The sequence below is a fragment of the Rhea pennata genome, chromosome 5 (assembly GCF_028389875.1).
Source record: "Rhea pennata isolate bPtePen1 chromosome 5, bPtePen1.pri, whole genome shotgun sequence".
NCBI classification, from domain to species: Eukaryota; Metazoa; Chordata; class Aves; order Rheiformes; family Rheidae; genus Rhea; species Rhea pennata.
The window spans coordinates 30,793,921-30,808,260 of NC_084667.1; the positions used below are offsets into that span (position 1 = coordinate 30,793,921).

Genomic DNA, 14,340 nt, shown 5'->3' on the forward strand with positions numbered 1-14,340 from the left:
CTGTGTTGATAGTGTATCTCATTCTGTACTTACTGATAGATTAAATACTATAGAGCACTATAACTTTTCATAATTAGGAAGTGAATTTTCTATGAAGCTTACTGACGAGAAAAGATTGCATGATTTTTCCATCATTTCTCTTCAGTTCCATGGGTGTTTCTCAGTCCTGCCTTCTGTTTGAACTGTCAACAATACTGTGGATGCATTGGGGCAATTCAGCTTTACATTGAAACCGCAAGATAAGAGGAAATTTTGCAGGTGTTTGAAACATCTGTCACCATATGTCTTCTCTCATTCCAGGATTAAAGAGAGAAGATTGAAAAAACATTCAAAAAAAGTATATATATGTACCACTGTCTGACAAAATGATTACTACCCACCAGCCTGCTAGTAGGAGGAGAAAGATGATCGTGGGTTTCTGGACATAAATAACTTCCTATTCTCTCTTTCTGCTTGCTGTTAGTTGGGTACAGCTCCCCAGGTCCCGTATCTTCAGTGGGCATCGTTCCCATCCTGCTAAGAAGCAGTTCGTATATTTGAGCAATATGATGAATGCGTGATTGGTAGCAGCTACTGTTTTCTTGACCAACTGGTCAGAAACTTGTATTGAGGTATCTTCAGTTAGTTAGCATTCCCGAATGTGATGTGAGATGTCTACGTATCAGCTGGTCCAGTGAGACAAACTCATTTCAAGAGCTTTAATAATAGACGAGTGACAATCAATGGAAAAGGAAAACGTTGTTTAATATCCCACCACTGGCAATTTGCAATGCTGGCATATTCCTGATGCTAAGGATGAGATTATAGTTGGAAAGCTCTTACACAGTAAAATATTAGTCAGTAAAATATTAGTTGAGGTTTTTCTTTTGATGAAAGCCTAGATTAGGTTCAACAAAGTTTGCAACATTTGCCATTCTTTTCTGGGAAATAATGACTAAACCTGAGTTTTCATCAGGAAAGACTGATGGAACAAAATTGGAAGGATTCCTGGAAGGCGTAGTCATTTTTTTTTTAACTGACATTTGTAGTAAATAATGTCAACATGTTTCATTGTAATCAAAGTGTTATATTTAACTCCCTCTGTTCTCCCGCACCCCCCAGTGCGCTCCAGCTCAATCGCTTCTGATGGCTGTCTTAATGTGTCTAGGGCAGAAGTTTTATCAGGTATTTAAATCATAACATTTAGGAGATATATTATCTAGCTCCTTTCTAGGTGGGGGTTAGCACCAATTAAATAAGACCAGTATGCAGAGAGTGACTAAATTATTTTAAGGTGTCTGGAAAAAGATTTAAAAATGTGGACTTTTTGTTGTTATTTGGGGAAATACAAAGTTGTGAGTTTTCTGTGGACTTAATTATTTTCAAGCAGAAATAGATATAACCCCTGCCACAATTTACCTTTAATGATCAAAATATATGCTGTTTAGCTAAGATAAAATAGTCCTGTTTGCTAATAATCACTTAGGATTCAATGAAAAATAATTTCACTTTCTCATGTGAATGAAATTGTGTGATTCCAAAGTAAGATTTGAATTAAAAGATTGGAAAGATGTTTCAAAAAATCACTTCTGAAGCATTACAACTTAATTATTGTTTGTCTAATTCAGTTCAAGCTTTGAAATTTATACCCTGAAAAGAAAGAACTATTATATAGAAAGGAGCTTTGACAATGATTTTTTTTTTATGAGCAAATTTGATTTCATTGTCTTTTGTACCTTATTATCATCATTACTAAATGACTGTCAAATCATTATAAATAATATAAACTGAGCTGATACCAGGACAACAGAATTGAGTCTGCTGGTCTAGAAAGCACTTCTAAGACCCCTGTTGAAAGATAGGCTTGATGGAGTGAGAGGGGAAAAGAATAAATGACCAGTTGCTGCAATAAAAACAGTTGATCAGCAGTCAGAAATAGACCTGGGAACAGACTTTTTTTTCCTCTCAGGTGTATAAGGCAAGTCCATTAAGGAATATGAGTTAACCAGCTCATTTTTAAGTACCACTTAGTACAGAAAATGACTAGAGAGAGTGATTGAATTGGTTTTAACTGCCTTGTACTAAGTAGTACATTACTAAAGAACCAGATGACTAGGCATTTTCCTATTTTATTTTTAATTAAAGATATGTTGAGCTTAGAAATTAAACATGAGAATGCTTAAGTAGTAATTATTGAATTAAATTAGTGCTTTTGAGTATCATCTGCTGACTGGAATGCTATTCTGGTTTAAAAGGCTTGTGTAAACAGCTAAAGCAATCTTTCACACATATAACAGATAAAACCATTTAATAAAAAATGAATGAAGAGCTACTCACACCCTCTGTGAAACAGTTGTTAGTTTCTAGTATAATAGATGAATTTGCATCTGTTAAAGAAATACAATTAAATATTAAGAATGTTTGGTAAGCTTACCGATAGTTAAATTTTATATGTTAAAACAGAAATACTTGCAGTGCTTTTGAATTCCAAAGTTGATAGCTGTTATCATGCCCTCCCTCCCCCACCCCCCACGGTCAGTAAATTTTGATCTTGGGAATATGTTTCTTGAAACACTTGATTGAAGTAAGTGCTTAAGCAAACACAGGAGGATCTGAGTAAAATCTTGATCCTATCAGTATCAGTGATTTATTTTTTGACGACTTCAGTGAGATTGGTATTTTATTTCCTGTGTTTTATGCAGTATGCACATTCTTGGGTCCCTTGGGAGAGGTAAAATGTTGGCAATCTTCCAGTAATGAATTAACACTAGAACTGGCAAACTTTCTTGCTTCAGGAAATAAGGACTCCTGAGGCAGGCGAGCAGCTGGTGCACTGATATGACTCTGCCTTTTGTGCTGGCCAACTTTGTCTCCTTTCTCCTTGTATTCCCCTCTCTATCTGAATCCATCTGTTATCTCTTATCAAATACTTAGATTGTAAGCTTTAGTTCAGAAGCCATCATTCAGAAGCCATCATTCTGTTTTGTGTTTTAGGTCATTCTTGACCATGAAAGTTTGGTCCATATTTTGGGGTACTCTACTAATATCATGGTCACTATGTCTATTAAAATTAATGCTAATATCCTGTGCATTTTCACTCAATTTAGTAATTTAATTCATGCGTTATATGATTTTTTTTATCAAGTTTTGTATTTTGGCTATAATGCAAAAACACTTTGAAATATTTGAATGAAAATGGAACTTTTAATTATTCCAACATTGATCTTAACATCTATCTACATAAGGAACTGGATGAATAAAATATGAAGTGTGCAGATTTTCCTTCAGTAGTCAATAAGCACCCCAAGCCACATTCATCCTAGAAATAATTTCAGTGACCGTATGGATTTGCACCAGGAACACATTTAGCCAGTATTGTTTGTTGTGCAGAACCACCCATTAGCTTCCTTTTCCATCTTCAGATGTTAGAGAGTTTTTGCTCAAACCTGACCCAGTGCTGGATGCTGCTGGTCCTCTAGCTTATTGCTGAATATATTGTAATTAAAGCCTAGTAATGCTGTTGATGATTATTCATACTGTGTGTTTAACAACTATCAAGAAGCAAGGAAAACAGCTATAGAAGGAGGTGTAAGGATGAGGAGGGAAGAAAGGGAAACCAATAACAGGACTGCTGTTTTGCATATTGACTTTATGTAGGGTTTAGTACTCTGTGAAGGACTGTGTGTGCAATCCCCGTGGTTATTGCCAGGGCGACTGTGCTGGAGACAGGATGGGGACACCCCCTGGGTTTCTCTCCTGAGGCCATTTCCAAGTACTAACACTGCCTATGGAGTGCTGTGACCCCACTTCCCAACAGCTAGGCACCTCACCTGGTTTTATGATCTCTGCTTTCTTTGCCTCTTAGATATGAACAGAGTGTGGACAAACAAGTGAATAAAAACTGATCTAAAACCTGCTATACGCATGTACACTAAGTATATGTGAGGCTTCAGAATAAATACCTTAAACACATTGAACAGATTAAACAGTATTACTTTTATATAGAAAGGTAGGTTGAAAAGTCCCAGTGTGTTGGTTAAGTAGTGTTATTTCTGCTCTTTTTCATGCCTTCATATTTGGGTATTTCAATCTGTGCTGTAGCCCTTGCCCTTTAAGTTTCAGCTTGAGCTGCTCTTACGTATTTTGTGTAACACAAGCAATAGGCAATACATTTACTCACAATATGCCCTTTTAATGCTATTTGAGCCTAGGGATATTTTGCAGTAATCTCTGGAATAAAAACTGCTTTTTATTAAATGCATTACATGCACCATAAAGCATCCAGTGCAATACATAAACTGTTTAAAATTTATGAAATAACACTGCAATTTTTAATTAAAAATTTTGGCTGCTCTCAGGTTTGTATGTATTATTATTCTTTTGTCTGCTTGTAGAAAATAATCAAGTCTATAAAGGCTTAAGGTTTTTGTCATTAAAGTAGGAAAAGGATAAGTTAGTTTACACTTACTGAGTCTAGAATAGCTGTACATATCTTCCTTTTTAAAATATGGCAGGAGACATATGGATGAAAGTATATTAATCCCTGACAGGTTATGCCTTATATAATTTACACCGTATTATTCTGGAGAGATGCAATCTTTAGAAAAAAAATCTGGAAATGGTCTAAAGTTCATTGCAAAGTTTAAAAAAAAAATTTGGATAATACAGTTCTAAGTCACAAGTATAATACTGAAAAATTAACATATTTCAAAGGATCCCCAATTTTCTCTTTTTCTTAAGACTGATGGTCTGTATTGAATAGCATCTGAAATCAGTGTTGTGGGACTTTTCTTGTGCGATAGTGTCCTGAAGAGAATTCCCCTATTGTTTGTGATCCCCTTAAAAAGAAGCTGCCTCAAGACCATTTGCTTGTTGTTGTGAAACTGAGAAGAGTGTAAACATCCTGGTATTTGCATATTCAGTAAAATCTCGGCTTGACATAGGCTCAGTCTTTCTGGTGTGGCAATGGTATCTGATGCTTTGCAGTCCCTGTTCCTTTGGTTTCTCACTTGCTGTGTCTCATCGCCATTCATTTTAGTGTTGAACATGATATGATGTCTATGACCATGTTTCTATTTATAGATATGGATTTGCCATTTTCCTTTTCACTTCTGTTCTGTCATCTTACTTTAAACATCAAAGCACACATGTGTAAGGTTGTACTCTCTGCTGCAATAACACAGAATACTAATTATATCAAAAGATGACAAAACCAGAAAAACAAACTATTTCCTGACTGCCCCTCACCCTATATGTTACATATGTTACATATATAATACATATATTATATGTTATTATGTTGCATAAGTAGACATGGCTTTTTCAAAACTGATGTGATATTTGATTTTTACACATTTTCTTTTTAATCAAAGTAGTTTCTGTAATCTAAGTAAGAAAACAAAATGAGGTAATTTTTACTAACAACGGTATGTTTTAAAAAAAAATCAGCAAACAAAAAATATTTGTAAGTCTTCCTTGCCTGTGATCAAAAACCCTCTACTTTTTATTAACGTAAAACATTACAGACAAAAATAAGCTCTACCACCAACTGCACGTACAGGAAGCTAAGCAGAATTGTTACCTTAGCTTCCCCTCCACTGTTTAAAGATATACTGTGTAGAGGGTAAAGTATTTTGTGGCCCCTAGTGACAGGCTGCTGCTCTTGTTCTGGCAGCGCGATACTTTCTGCCAAGGGTCTCATTACTGAGAGTGCACGTGGTGTATTTCACTCAGTCAAAACAATGTATTGAGCTGCTGCCGAACATCACATTTTTGCCTTGGAACAGATTCAGTCTGTTACTGGTTTGGGACAAAAAATGTCTAACAAAAATAAATGCAAGTTAATTATGTAAAATGCTTGAAAAATTCTTTTGGAATATTTATTTCTCAGAAGAAGCATTTAGAAGAAAATAGGTTTTTGCTAAACAAGGACATGTTGGGTTTTTTTTCTTGTAAGTGTCTGATCTAGCTTCATAGTTTGTGTAATTAAAACATGCCTTTTCTGTTGTTCATTCTGAGAGGAGAGTCTCCACTGTTGTAATTGAAATCTTTACAGGATTTTTTTTTTTAACTGGTATTTCATTAGCGATATTTCACTGAGGGGAAAGAAGGAGTACTTAAAGCGCTTTGGAAAAATAGAAAAACATATTGATAAATTCCTAATGTATTAAACTGTGAAGGGACTATGGGCAAAAGCTGTGTGTAAGTTGGCTCGGATAAGGCTGCTTCTGAGGAAGGATTTGTGCCACAGAAAGATTAGTAACAGGCCCTGAGAACAGGGCGACAGGTATTTTGCTTGGTTGGTTTTGGGTGGGTGGATGGCCTCTAACTGCCACACAGCAGAGCCCTGGCTCAGTCCTCACGGCTTTCGCGTGGTGCCGAGGTAACGGCAACGGCGTCTTCCCCCTCCTTCCGCTCCGGCCTACAGCAGGCCGGGGCACCGTTCAGCGCCTGGCAGCCGCGGACCGGACTTCAGCCCCGTCCGCTGCGGTCGGCAGGGGAAGTGATGTGTTCCCAGTTAGAGCAAAACTTCCACAGTAAAAGATCAGCCTCAGCCAGGAGTCAGTTAATGAGACTATTTACTTTGAAAGGCTTTGGAATATATCCTAAAAGCACAACCCCACAGATCTATTCAAGTGAATAGTTTTACTGCAGTCAGTGGATCTACTGATACACAGCTAGTCAACTGAGTAACACCCGTTATGTTTTAATTCAATAATTTAACTGTCACTTACATTTAATGATTGGTTGTAAGAATGATACAGTTTGGAAAGTGAGGTCAGCTGGAACATTTGTGGTGTTCATCTGTCTGCAACTCTTGATCTTGCAATGTATCACTCACTAAAAAAAGAAGTGATTGCTCAACTGTGAAAACAACGTGGTTGATATTAGTGGATGGCACCCTATGAATATTTGCAAGTGTGGCATGCACAGATGATGCTCATTTAAAAACAACATTAAAAGGTGTATTACTTAATATATTAGATTTTACAAATTAGCACTATATCATATGAATTTTAGTTTCTTTTCCTGCTGGAGAGTGAGAAAGAAAGTGTGTTTATGGCATATACTTAATGTGAAAGATGCTCAGACACCACTGTTGCAAGTAACTACATGAAAATTTACCTAGTTAGATACTTAGAGTGAGACTTACAAGAAAATCTGATGTCAAACTACAAAATAAAATTACGAGTCTTTACATACTCCAGTAAGACATTCAAGCTTCCCTGTAGCATGTTGCATTAGTCTAACTTTTAAATTGGTAAAAACCTCTGTGTAAGTATGAACAAATAGTACATAACACAAATAATTTAACACACAGTGGTGAAACATCTGTCAATTCCATACTTATTGATGTTCTGTGAGCACAAATAAAGATGCAGAGAAGTCAGCATTTCACAATATTTCAGAACAAAATTATCTGTGACTATGGGCAAAGTGCCAAGTATTTTTTTAAAAAATACATATAATTGTCCCAGTTGATTGTTTCAATAACTATGGCACTTAAATTTTAGTAGAGCAGGAATGTTGAAAACAAGCAAGCACCAAAAAAAAAACCCCTCCAAATTTTGATTAAGCAGTAGTCATTCATGTAATTTCAAAATAAACCCTAGACAGTTTTCCACTTTGTTTCTGTATATTTTCTGCTACTTGATACATAAGTATTATTCTTATTTAGTTAGTTATACTGTCTTTACTTCTGAAGGGAACTTCTTGAGAATCCTGATTTATCATGCTTCCGTCGCATCATGCAGCAACCTTGGAATGAGCAAAACTTATATCTTTTGGGTGAAAGTAAAACAGATGATGTACTGCAACCATCAGCGGATGCTAGTATGCATTTAGCAAGGATAGCAGATCCTCAGCACCAACTGTTCCACTCTAGAAAGCCACTTCTATTGTGTTGCTTTACTTGATAACCGGGTAACCATCTTGCTAACCATCAGAGGTTTCCTGTGGTTTGTTTTAATTTTTGTTGAACAAATGCTACCCTGAGAATTCAAGGCTATTTTTTTTTTCTTTCATGAGCGCTTGCAATTTTCTTGAAAAGCTATAAATCCTAGCACAAAATGGGTTGTTCGTTATTTTTCTTAAGGAAAGCACTCATTACAAAGCAAGAAGAGGCAGTTGATCTCTGGTAGACTATAGCTAGCTTTTATCTAAATGATAACAACACGATTCTCAACATTTCTTATACATTTCCTAGGAGTTACCCTTTTGGTTATCTTGTCATTATCTTTCTGCACAAGACCAAGCGTTACTGATTAAAACTTGGTAGGATTTAAAATAGGAATGTCAGAATGTTTGAGAGTTCTTTAGAACTTAGTATTAGGGACTGAGGAAAATATAAGCAGAAAGGCAGGCAAGCAGAGCAACACTTTCATTCTGTTTTTTTTTTTTTCCCTTTATAAGAACTACAGATCACTCCTGTGTACTTTGAGATCCACAAGTAAAGGTGATGTCTTCATGAAACAAATGTTGGCACGAGTACTTCCCTTGCAGAAGCCCAGAAAAGTGGTTTTCTGTTTATACTCAGCAATAGCATGTTTGGTTTTGGATGTGTCTAGCTAATCTATGGAGAGGGGAACTAAGGGAGTTTGAAGTAAGTTCATCTGAATATGTCTGTAATTACTGGGAAGGCCAACTTTAAATTTTTATGTGTTATAAAGCACTATTTGTCTTTTACTTATGATCCATTTGCAGCTGCCAGCAAGAATTTGAAACTTGAAAAATTTAATTAAAGTGCATCACACTGAATACTTGTTTCTCATAGTACAACTCATTCTTCAGTAAGAGTTAGATGAGCTTAAAAATATCCTCTAAACAAAGAATTGTCTGTTTTTTTAAAAAAATAACTTTAGATTGTTTAGCTTTAGATACACTTAGTTAAAAAACCTAATGACCTTATCTGTCAAGTTTTATCTCTAATCTGAGAGGATAAATATTGCAAACACAAAATACTTCAGCTGATGTGAAAAACAGTGGAGTAAAAGTATGATTTGAAATCCTACCATAAATTAATTCCCCAAAGCAACCCCTAAAACATTTAACTTCTAGGAGAAACAAGGATAGCTAAATGGTAGACTACCATCTGATTTTTTTTTTTTTTTTTTTTTAATCCCCCTATTCCATGCTCCTTTTATTGCTCAGTACTTGCTACCTCTTTCTTTTTAGGTAAGGTTAATATAGCCTGAATACCTGCAATGGTCATAACAGTGCATTACCAACTGGTATACTTCCAGGGTGCCTGGTTTTCAAAATTTCAATTCAGAAACTAAACTGAAGTCTGTCAGATCTAACTATTAGCAGTGGAAAAATTCTGCCTTCCTCTTTGCGTTAGCTCTGACATTCACTGAATCTTTTCCTGAGCTGATTCAACTTGCCTAAGAAAACCATATACTTTTTTTCTGGGTAAATTGAATGCACTAAGTAAGAGGTTCAACTCCAGTGCCAGTGGAGAATAGTTATCAGGAGATTTCAGCTGAGGAGGCCAGGAAAAGAATAAAAGACAAGTTATCTCTCTTTTAGCAGTAATGAACTTTTAGGGTGGCTTGCTGTTTCATGCAGTGCACCCTATGTTATTATCGATTTAATGAAGGGCCTAAGGGATAGATGGAATTACAGACCTAAGGCCTTGCCTTTTCTAGTCCTTGTCTGTAAGTTTTTGCTTCTTTAATAAGCTCTAGTAGTACAGCCTTGTTCAGGACTCTGATGTTCAAGTTCACTCAACAGTTAAGAATCTAGTTGATATAAACAGCTTAACTGGCAATAAAAAGTGTTTTGAATGGTATAGCTTATAGCAGTTTGAGTAAAACAAGTTGTTCTAGCCAAAGTACTTTTTGCCTGTGTCCACACTTGGGATTTGGATAACAAAAATAGCTCACAATTTCATTGGTAGGTATGCTGCCAAAAGTTTCTAGTCTAGTTTTGTCCTCAGACCTTCTCTTTCTGCTGCATAATAATTTATATCTATTAGATGCATATCTTCCGTAACTTTTGTTTCCTCTTTCTACTCTGTGCGTTGATAGCTAACTAATTCTCATCCTCTGCAGTGTTACAGAAACAGAAAAGAACAAAGAACCTATACAGGTGTGTGTTTCAATGCTAAAATTTAAAAATTAATCTAAATGACGTGGGCCTCCTTCTGCTAAGTTACTTAAGTACTTTGAAACAAAATACTGCTCCAAATGGTGTCAGTAGTCCACATTACTTACAGGTGTAACAAGAGTTTCCAGATTAACCTCTCAGTTGCCTACCAGCACAAGAATATCTATCAGGAAAAAAATAGGACAAACTACTATTTGATCTTTATCAGATGATTAAAAAGGACACGAGCTTCTCATACACAGTCATCAGAGTACTGATGAACTTACTTTTAAATACTTACTTTTGAGTAAGTACTTAAAACTTACTGATATACCTTATGTGGACTTACTGTATGTTGTGGGTAGTTAAAAATTTCTCTGACCGTAGTAAGCCTCACGTTTAGTTGACTGAAGAAGGAAATTCAATGCTTCAGTTTTGCAATGACGGTAGCTGGAACTCTTTTGCAGGTTAGGCTCTTTAGTCCTTAAATATGATGAAATTTGCACAGAATACAAGGATGCCTTTAATCAAAACGGCCCCTAAATAAGGGACAAATAATGGACTCTTCAGAGAGATGCTAAATTTCACAAAAGCAATGAAGGAGTTTGAGATTTGACATACTGATCTTGTGTTGATGATACTCCTGTTGCAGGCTGAGTGGAAATTGAGCTTGAGCTAGTTAACAAAAGGTGGAACTGAAGGACAACAGTGGAAAACACTGAGAAAATGCTTTAAGAAGCTCTGCTATTTAGCAAGCATGACCAATTTGAAACTTCAGAGAGAGACCAGTATAACAGAAGAAATTTTTAACCGCATGATCTGTCCTTCATTTCTAAACCTGGATCTGTTTCTGAGAGTTGTTGGTCAAAATTGTGCAAATAGCTTAGCTGAGCATTGGATTCATTATTTTGTCTAAGTTCAAAGGATCATTATCATTCACGTTTACAAACGTATTCAGATTGTTTTGGTTATCAAATTATATGAAGTTAAACAGTGAAAAACAACTAAACTTCTGGAAGTAGTAGCTGAAACAACAACTATGCATATATGTCAAGACCAGTTAGTAGTTAAGAGGGAGGCAGTCTTTCAATAGATCGTAAGCTTTTAATTTGAGAAAACATGTATACCAATGATGAAATATACTTACCAAGTAAATTGCTTAGTATATTTAGATACACTTTAGATATTTAGTTAATTGCTTAGTGTATGGTTAGAATTTTATTTCATTAAGCCCTTTTTAGAGTTGGTATGCTTAAGAAATTAACATGAATGTTTATTAACATTTTTGATGGTCTTAAAATATATATTAATATATTATTATATATTAATATGTGTATAAAATATTAAATATAAATAAAATCTGTATATATAATCTTGTAGAAAGTTGAATTTTTTTTTGAGAGATGTGAAGAGGAGCTTGATTAGAATGTATAAAATTGGTGAAAGATGTGATCAGCAGCTCTTAAGAGCTATTAGTTACTAACACTGACGCCCACCTATTTTTTTCTAAGACATAAATTACTTTTTTTTTTTTAACTTACAGGACTTAATATTGGTGTTAAATTGTTATAGTAGTGCTCCAATTTTAGAATTTCTATACAAAAACACTCTTCCAATTAATTACTTCAGATCCTAACTTTGCTTCCTACTGATCTTTACTACAAAAATATGGCCTAAATAAAGATAAAAGGAGGTCGACAACTATTGAAAATAATGGAGCAAGTAGTGAGAATGAAAAAGAAAAGTACATGCAGTTGTTTAAGTAAGTAAATCATTGAGAACAGGTGGAGAAGCATGTGATGTCCAGTTCCAGCTATAGCCATGGATTTATCTTAGGGCTAGCTACTGTACAGGTAAACAGTAATTCCTTAGTACTGTCTTCATCCCACATCAGCTGAACGACTACTATGTAAGGTCAAGAACGCAGTTCACAGAAGTTGACTAGTCACACAACCAACCACTAATGTTTAAGTGATGTATAGTATTAGTGGCATGTTGTTACTGAGGATGTATCCTGTGGTCTTGTCAAGGGCTGAGCAAGGCAAAATGCTGAACTATAATGTGGGTCAGAAAACGGTTATTACATTTGCTGTGTCCAGTTACTCGCAGAGCACGCGGTACGTCGGTGAGTTTCTGAATTCATTCTTGTGTTGTCAGCTGCTGCTCTGTGGGTGTTAAGGGCGAGGTCTTTTCCCTGCCCGGAGGTTCCTCGTTGCGCAGGTTCTGTACACGTGCGGGCCGCGGGTGGGGGCGGCTGGTGAAATGGGGCACAGCGCACGGTTTCCTGTTAGATGAGCCAGCTGCGCGAGGCAGACCGGTCTGGTTATTGCAGGTGCCCCTCACGGGGGTCTCACAAAGCGGGAGGTTGCCTTCCTCCGGGTAGCAACAGACCAGCGTAGGTTCGTGCAGAGTAGCTGTGGGAGCGTTGCGAGTCTGCCTCTACAGCTTCCCGGCAGGGACGCGGCCGGCTGCGAGGAGCCGCGGGCGCTCACCCTGACCCTCGCCTGTGCAGCAGTGTTAGTGACTCTCTCTGCGACCCCTGTTGAGATCCACAGGCAGGGAGCCAGGCGTTGTTTGTACCCCTGGCGGCGCGCTTTGTCTGCGCCAGGGAAAGAGGCTTGTTTGTTTAGGAGGCTTGGCGGCAGGCGCGCTCCGGCCCGGCAGGGAGCCCGCGCCGGGCCGGGCCGCAGCGCTTTCCCCGGGCCGCGGCGGAAGCCGGGGCGGCGCTGGGGCGGCTCCCGGCTGCAGCGGGGCCGGGGGCGGCCGGGCGGGGGCGCTGCGGCGGCGGCGGCGGGCGGGCCGGGGCGGGGCGGGACAGGCCCGAGGAGCGCCGGAGCGGGGTCCCGCGGCCCCCCCGCCGCGCTGAGCGCAGCCGCGTCCCGCCGCTGCCAGGGCGATGGGCTGCGGCAGGCGCCGCTAGGCCGCTGCAGGCGGGCGGGCAGAGCGGAGGCGGGCGGAGGAGGCGGAGGCGGCGGCCGGGGCGGGCTGGGTCCCTCCCCGGGAAGATGAGGCGGAGGCCCGGGCTGTCGAGCGGGCTGAGTCGGGGCTCGTTCGTCCCAGCCGCCAGGACAAGATGGCAGCAGCCGGGGCGGCGGCAGGGCTGAGGGGCTGAGCCCGGCCGCAGGGCGCGTCGCCGTCGCGCTCCCGGACATGCCCAGGGCAGCGGCCGCAGCTCCCGCCCGGACGCCAGCGCGGCCCCATCTGTGAAGGTGAGCGGGAGCGGGGGGCGGCGCTGCCTCCGCTACGGGTTTTCGCCGCTTCCCGGCGGGGGCTCGGGCCCGGGCCGGGGCCAGGGCTCGCCCTGCGCCGCGCCTGCCGAGGAAAGCCCGCTGGGGTGGGACGGCCGCTCCCTGCCCCGCCGCGCCGGGCCCGCGCGCTGCCGCGGCCGTTGGGGCCGACGGTTGGGGCCGGCGCGCGCTGCCGCGGCCGTTGGGGTGCAGCGGCCCGGGCCGGCCGGGGGCGTCGAGCCCTGCCCCGGGCGCCCTCCGCGGGCGGACGCGCGCTGCACAGCGGCCCTGCGGCCCCGGCTGCTGGCAGCCCGCAGCCACCTCTCACGGGGGCGGCATCCGCGCTTCCCCTCCCGGCGCGCGCTGCCATCCCCTAGGTCCCCCCGCAAAGCCTGCTGCGCGCCCCGAGCAGCCCGCGGCGGGCGTTGCCGGGACAGGAACGCCATCGCCCGCCCGTTAGGGGCCCGCCGCGGCCGTCGGGCGACCGCCTCCATGCTCCGGAGCGGCGCGGGGTGCCGGGCTCCTCCCCGCCGCTCGCGGCGGGTCCCGGGGGCGGCGTGCGGCGCCCCGCGCCGCGCAGAGGCCTCCCGCGAATCGCGCAGTTTCCGTTACAACTTTGTGTTGGCCTGTCCCGGCTCGGGCTCGAAATAACTGGGTGGCGGAAGCCGCGGGCGGGACGTGCCGCCGCCTGCTCGCCGCCCGCCCGGCCCGGCCCGGCCGCTCCCTCCTGCCCCCTGCGCGGCCGCCCGCGGCGGGCGAGGGCGGCGAGTAAATGCAACTGTGAAGAAAGGAAGCTGATGTTTTAAAATGTGATTAGCTCATGAGAACTAGCTCCTTGGTAACTGAGAAGATTATTACTCCCGACTTTGATTACGGAAGGGACTGTACATACCGGCCTCGTTCTGTTTTTTGCTTTATCTTAACAAAAATTGTCTTAAAAATTCCAAAACCAGGCAGGTGTGTTTGCATGCATTTAATTTCATGAGAAATGGTAATAGTTTTTTTTCTTTTACATGAAACCCTCAATCATCAGTACTGTTTATTTACA

At 40.9% G+C, this 14,340-nt stretch overlaps 1 protein-coding gene across 4 annotated transcripts in view; it reads left to right on the forward strand.

Moving 5' to 3' along the window:
- HIPK3 (homeodomain interacting protein kinase 3) overlaps positions 1 to 14,340 on the forward strand; it is a 114,886-nt gene that overhangs the window by 22,624 nt on the left and 77,922 nt on the right. Inside the window, exon 1 of one of the 4 annotated variants that reach the window (XM_062576904.1) lies at positions 13,079 to 13,274. The exons of the other annotated variants lie outside the window; for them this stretch is intronic. The gene's annotated coding sequence lies outside the window, so the exon portion shown is untranslated. Of the gene's footprint in view, positions 1 to 13,078; positions 13,275 to 14,340 lie in introns of those variants that run through there. 4 annotated transcript variants of the gene reach the window in all.